Below are 7,280 nucleotides of genomic sequence, written 5' to 3' on the forward strand. Positions count from 1 at the left end.
TTTGATAACATTAAGTATTTCTCTTTTTTCCCCCACATAACTCTTTTAATAAATAAAGAACATCCATGGCTTAGATTCTCAATCACATTTACAGAAGAGGGAAAATTTCTAGACCTAAACAGGGAACAATGAAGCGACTACTGGAGGAAGTGGTGTGCCACATGCCCCTTAAGCCTCAAGAGTGGGGAATGCAGGGCTGAGAATGCCAGACACGTCACCTCTATGCCAGGCAGAGAATGGAGACCCAGGAAGCCCATGCAATCACCACCTGCCCCTCCCCTAGTGTGCTGAACCGACTGGACGCTGTGTTACTTTCAGATGAACTGGAGGTGGGTCTTGAGCATATTACATGAAGCTTTCTGCCATTGTGAACAATTAGGCAAGGCATTAGTGACAGACAGAGGGGCATCACCGATGAATACAGAGCAACATTGGGGCAGTAAAGAGGAAGCTACAGAGACATAATGTTTCTTCAAGTATCAGAAGCTTCCACGTCACAGCAGGAGAGCTGAGGATGAGCTCCACCTCCCGGAGACTTAGTCCAAAAACTTCCTGTTGGCATTCGCACCAAACAAGGCTCCTCGGACTTATGGCATCATCTGCTGGGCTATGAGGTCCAGCCAGCTTTCCAGGGTGTTGGAAACCTTTATTTTACAATCCCCATTATAGATCTCAACTCCACCAGCTATGTCCTCAGGCAGGTAGGACTCCTGGTCAATTTGGACATCAACATCGTTTTTTGGTAGCAATTTTGTACATTGGGATTGCCTTTTGCACTGCAGCCTTTACCAGAGAGAAATCTTGTTTCCTGCATTGAACAATCATTCAGGGCTCCAGCAACTGGTACAAACCCTGGAGAACCAGTCCATCCAGCAGCACTTGGTACCTGGTTGTATCTTTTACCACCTTGCTGAGCCTCTGTTTCGCTTCATTTAGTAGGTCTGCGATAAGGTCATCTCTTGCTCTGAGGACTTTGAGCCTTGCTTGATTCATAAATTGAACGTCTGAATTTTCTTCTGCTGCTCAATCTGTTCCTCTTTCTTCTCATAATACTCCATAATCTTTAGTCTTTGAGTTTGCACAAGCCGACCTTTCTCTATGTTGAACTCTTCCTCTGCCTTCGCATCTATTTCTTCTGCTTTCTCATTGGCTTCTTGTTCAATGAAAGCCATCCTATGCTTAATCTGCTTTTGCACATCAGCATCGCTGAGAGCCATGGCGAGAGCAATGCTAGGCTGGTGAGCAGCCGGCTCGAGTTGAAGGTGTGAAGGGCGAGGTGGATGGAATGGCAGAGAACAACCTTAAGTATTACTTGTACTCAAACTCTTTGAAAAGGATCTAGCTGGTTCAGTTAGGTTTTGATTTTATTTGTTGCCTTGTTTTTATAGCAATTAGTGGATCCACTGAGCAAAATTCCCCAAGCCAATGCCTTCATAAATTCCCATCTAGTCCATTCATGGGCTTCAACGGAGGAAGCAACCCTGGTCTAATCAATTTCGCTGAGTGTGTAAGTGTCTTGCAGAATAAAGGATGGTAAGCCATACCCAATAAACGGCTTCTTGGTTGCATTGTTTAGAAACAATGAGTTTAAATCAAGTTGTCCCATCAAATAACCATTTGGACTCAGAGCAAGTCAGTTAACCTTTATAGGCTTTAATTTTCTCATATATGATGTCAGGAGAGTGACCGGAATAACATCTGATATTCTTTGTAACTCTAAAATTTTATGATCCATTTGCTCCCTTAAATTCTCTTTTACTAAATGACTAATGGTTTTGAAAATAAACATTCTTTTGCTTGTATACTTTGAACAGTATTCCTATCTTCAAAGATTTATATTTCCTTTATATGTAAAAACAAATATTGTCATATGAGCTTGTTCAGTGTACCCAATAAGTTAAAAACTGGGGTCATTCTCGAATCTTTCCAGGTAAATATCCAATCGGGTCACTACTGTCATTGTCCAAATCTCATTAATATCTCCTTTTTGGTATTAACAGAAGTAAAGAGTAGACATTCCAGAAATGGAATACCCTCTATTTTCCCATTAAGGATTTCCCTAAGCATCTCTTTCATGTCAAGTTTTCCCAGGGTTCCATGAAAACAAAAGTGTTTCCTCTGCTCAAATAGAAAAATTTCTCCATAATGGTTGTTTGGATTACCATGATGAAAAGAATGAAAGACAGAGACTGAAGACTGAAGTTGACAGGAAAGAGTGCAAAAATCAATCAGAAATGTTTACCATAACAACTCTATAAAGGAGTTGTGATATTTCATCTGTATAACTGCCAATGTGACTTTGGGTCATTGAAAATACATTAGTGAGAACAGGCTAGGTCATGCTAAGTTAACAAGCAACACTGTGATCAACAACAAAGGTTGATTTCTTGCTCAAGCTATGTACCTATCATAGATCAACAAGGAGGCTTTGCATATCATTACCATTTAGACACCCAGCTTAACAGAGTAGCTCCCACTGCAAACATCACTGAGTAGTATGCCAAAGAGCAAAGTAAGATTTGGAGGTCTTGGACAATCAATTAAATGCTCAATCCTAAGTTGACACACATCATTTTCTTTTACGATGCATTGTCCAGAACTAGTCACATCACCTCTACATCCACAGGGAAGCCAGGAGTTTAAAAAAACCTCAGTGTTTAGGAGGTAGAGAGCTGGCAATAATCAGACAGCAATATCAATGAGTATTCTAGAACATTACCTTAAAGATAATATTTAGATACTACTTTCCTGGAGTTATCTAAAATGCAGGGTCACTGGAAGTCCTTTCCTTATGCCTAGGAGACTTTCTTTATATTAAATAAATGAATGCTGAAGATACCAAGGTCTTGGGCTCCATTCCTTTAAAAATCATTTGCATTTATCTATATACTATCAGGGCCAAGGACAGAAGCCCTCTTTAAACAATCCAGAAAACCTGAATAAAACAGACTGAAGCCAGATAATGATAGATTGGCTTCAACACATATAACAAATAGAAGCATAACATAACACCAACAGTTGACCCACAACCACAAAGTATTATCCAGTTTGCATTTCTTCATACAATGAAAAGCACATTTGAATCACCTCACTTTTGGAATAAATCCATGCAAAAATGCATTAGGGATAAAAGATGTTACCTTAGTAGGCATCATTACTTTGATATTCCATATGTATTATAAGCAAACACTTATATTTTGAAAATGGAAATTAAGATATGAAACCATATTTTCTGAGCTATTATCAGTTATAAGAAAATGCTGAAATATTGTTCACCCTTTCTGTTTAACCCATAACTCACAAGCACCCAAATATTTGCTGTTTCATTCAGGGTTGAAATAGCAGAAAGTGAAGGACACTCATTATATGAGTGTGTGGGCAGGTATACGCAAGCCTAACTCTTAAGACTGAGGAAGCTGAGGAGCCAAAGAAAGAGGCTGACAAATCCAGTTTTCTGAGAAAGAAAATACTTAATAGGGACTTATGAACTGAAAGCAATGTCTCAAGTGGCTGCGAGAGGGTGGATTCCAGCACCCAATCTCCAGAAAATATTCTGTATATAGTAAGCTTTTAGGGTGATGAATGACATGTGCTACTGGTTATGTCTCAAACTGTTTGCTGAAACATGCCCACTAGGGAGGTTAAAGATAAACATTTTTATGAGGGCCTATCTGTGTTAAAGGTATTGTTTCTTTATGAGGGGTTATCTGTGCTATAGGCATTATTTAAAGACTTTGCTGCAGAACACCTATGCAGGAGTCAAACGTTAGTCATCATGGTGATTTTGTTTCAAGATGGCATTACTCTTGCCATGCAGCATGCTCTTTTCCTATGCTCATGAAAGATATTCAATCAACATGATCAATATAGACATTCACAACAGGTATTTCAAATTTTTTAAATCCACATTGTGATCTCAATTTATCTGGATTAATTTTCTTCATTAATTGCAACTGCAGATCAATTTTTTTTTCATTTTGTATGGCCTTAATGCAATTTGAGTCTAGTTAAAGTGCAAATTTTTTCTTTGTAAGGAAATGGTCCAGGCTAGAAGGGAAGCAAAGCACATTTGTGGCTGATTTCAATGCCCTTTCTTTAGAATTTCCTAAACTTTATCTGGAAAATCCTCCTTTCCTTGAGTTCTCGTGGGACAGTTGGCATTCCAACTGGCTGCAGGGAGAGGTGGTTTCTGAGAGGGAGTGTTGAGCTCTTTACACTCTCTTGTCATCTTCAGTCCAACACGCAGTTGGAGACAGAAATTAAAGGTCTCTTCCAAGGTTGAAAGAAACCTTGCTCTTTGCTCCAAAAAGGGATACCACATCTGTTTTCCAACGATGTTCACTATACAACATTCTTGAAAATGTTGTTCAGAAAGAGGCAGTCTGTGCCTCTGTTCACAAGTCATGCAGACATGTGAGAGAGTTATGGAGAATTTTCTCTCAATACTATTTCATACAAGAATTTAGATCTCAATATCTTTGGAGAAAGATGACATCAACATATCTGCATCAAGTTACTGTTGTCAAATTTTAAAAGGACATTTACATTTTATTCTTTTTCTAAATCCTCTCTGTATTAGGAAAATCTAGATTATGCTGTAATAACAAACAACCTCTAAAACCTCAGAAGTTTAATAAAAAACATTTTAGTTTTACTCACAACATTCTATACAAGGCTCTTCCATATTGCTGCTTAAATAGAGTTTTACCTTCTTATAGATGTACCACCTACAGCACTGTCTCCTCAATGGCCCTGGCATCAGAAGAGAGAGAGACTCATACATGGACTTTCCACTGCCTTATCCTGGAAAACAACATATATCATCTTTTATTAGCCAGTGCTGATTACACGGTCAGATCTAATGTACACATGCTGGGAATGTAGAAAGGCTAATGAAATACTGAGTGAGCATTCCTTTCTCAGCCACACTTTATTTGGACTTCCAAACATTCTTCTGTTTTTTGTTTTTAGGAACAATGTTAATCCACTTCTTGACTTAGATTACTAGATCTGCTTTGTCTAAATTCACAAGAATCTTTCTGATATATTCACTCAGCCCTCTAGAACATTAAATTAGAAACCTATTCCCGTGCCTTTATAATATTAGAAGGCTTTGTTTGTCATTCTTTGCACAGGCAAAACATACTGTTCACCAATGTGAAAGAAAGGTGCTGCTCACTCAAAATCTAAGCTTCTTACTGGTTTAATCAACTATGGCTGTTATTATTCTTCAAAAATAGACTACAGAAGAAAAACAAATATCAGGCCTCTGGGAATCCTTAGAGTGATGGAGGGAGAGGACACAGGTAAGCCAAAAACTGTAAAAAAAATACAGTGTATGGTATTTGCTGTGATTTAGGTACACACGGGGTATTCGGAAACCTCAGAGGAAGAGGGATTTAATCTAGACCAGGGGCTTTTGAGAAAACCTTCTGATTTTTTTAGGAAATACCTGAACTGACATGTGAAGGACATGTCATAGTTAAACTTACTTTTTTTTCTTAAGTAAAGGTGGCTGGAAAATTATTCTAGAAATAGATAATAATTTAGCCAAGGATGAAAAAGCATGGCTCTGTTTTTAAAAGATTAAAACAATGTGAACTATTAAAGGATTTTAAGTACATTGAGATTTTTGTGTTACAAAGATCACTCTGACAGCAAATTAAGGGATTGGAAGGAAGTGAGACTGAGTCTGTAGAGGTGTCAGGAGATTTTCACAATATCCCAGACAATAGTGCAAGTACAGTTAGAGAGGAGGAAATTGATGTATATGATGATATGTATATAGAATATCACAATGTGATAATTAAGTGGACATTGGGACTGAGCACGAGAGAAGGCTTAAGTGTAACTCCAAAACTTCAGAGTTATCAAGGAAAAATATAAATTTTGGATGAAAATAAAGTTTCCTCTTTGATTGGCAGCTATGGAACTTAATGGTATACATTCTGATCTGGAGCTCAGCAGAAGCCATGGATGCAGACAGAGGAAACTACCCTGGGAAAGGCAGATGAGAGGAGGGGAGAGGAGTCAGGTCAGCAACATGACAACATCCTGAGAAGAACCACAACATAGGTGTGCCTCTGTCAACAGCAAGCTTTGTGTCCACCTGTGAGTTGAACAATGTGAGCTTTAAAAAAAAATCACCAGAACAATTTCAAAATGTTTTGCTTCACCAACTTTCACCTTCTAAGCACGTTCATCTTGAATTCAGTGATGAAGAAAATCAGAGATTTAAAATAAGTGGCAAACTGAAAGCATGTGTTAGTCACCAGCAAACACTAAATATGTTTAATACTTCCAAACTCTTGTCTTCACTGGAGCACTGCTGGAATAATCAAGATAAACCTCGCAAAACTCCCAGGAGGTAAGAAATAAATGTGGCAGCACTCAGTGGCCTCCTTGTAAATAAGAACAGATGCTCATCCATCCACAAAACCATTTTGTGCCAGACTGCCTTAGGTCATGGGGTGGATGAACAAAGGAAATCCCAGTCTTCTACCTGTCCCAGCTCAATGAGATTGGCATTAGATGTAACTGCTGTTGAACCAACTGGAGTCAGGAAATCTTTCATATAGAATAATACTTTGGGATGTTAGAATCTTGCCAGGGAGCTCAAAGCACATCTGAGTCATTGATTCAATAACTCCCAGGCACTCCTTGTGGAATAGAAAATGGCTTTGCAAACCATTTTAAAAGAGCTGAAGCCTTAAAGTCAGCAAATTAGTGGCCAAGCCCAAATCCCAGTAAAGTCCTTTTTTTGCTAAAGCCAAACACTTGGCAATATCACCTAAGTAGATAAGGAGGTCTTGGAGAATGCATCCTTTGGAAACTCCCTCAGAGAGCTCAGTGATATCCCCAGTTTGCTTAGTACAGAGCCATTTTGACTCACCACCTAAAAGCTGTCGGGAGGAGAGGTGGCCCAGTCTCCACAGTACTCCTCTTTCTTGTCATTCTCTCAAGAACTGCTGCTACTCCTTTCAGCCTGGTTTCAAGCCAGAGATCCTGCTGCTTTTATTGGAGGCAGAAAATGAGTAAGAAAGAGTGATAATTCCCTTCAACAAGTACCCTGGGACATTCACTTGTTGCTTTGGCATGGTACCTCATGACATTTTCAGCTTCTACTTCACCAAAACGGGAATTATGATTACACTGTCCTGCCTCCTAGGCATAGCATGCACTTCTTTAAAGACTAATCTAAAGGCATTTGGATTCAATGGCTTCATATAGTTTACCAGTTTCAATAGAACAGAACATTCTCAAAAATATGTCTTTCAAAA

General features: G+C 38.8%; 1 pseudogene; it reads right to left on the reverse strand.

The window, feature by feature from the left end:
* Window positions 1–480: 480 nt before the first annotated feature.
* On the reverse strand, window positions 481–1,245 carry LOC101037871 (V-type proton ATPase subunit E 1 pseudogene; annotated as a pseudogene).
* Window positions 1,246–7,280: the final 6,035 nt, after the last annotated feature.

The sequence above is a fragment of the Saimiri boliviensis genome, chromosome 2 (assembly GCF_048565385.1).
Source record: "Saimiri boliviensis isolate mSaiBol1 chromosome 2, mSaiBol1.pri, whole genome shotgun sequence".
NCBI classification, from domain to species: domain Eukaryota; kingdom Metazoa; phylum Chordata; class Mammalia; order Primates; family Cebidae; genus Saimiri; species Saimiri boliviensis.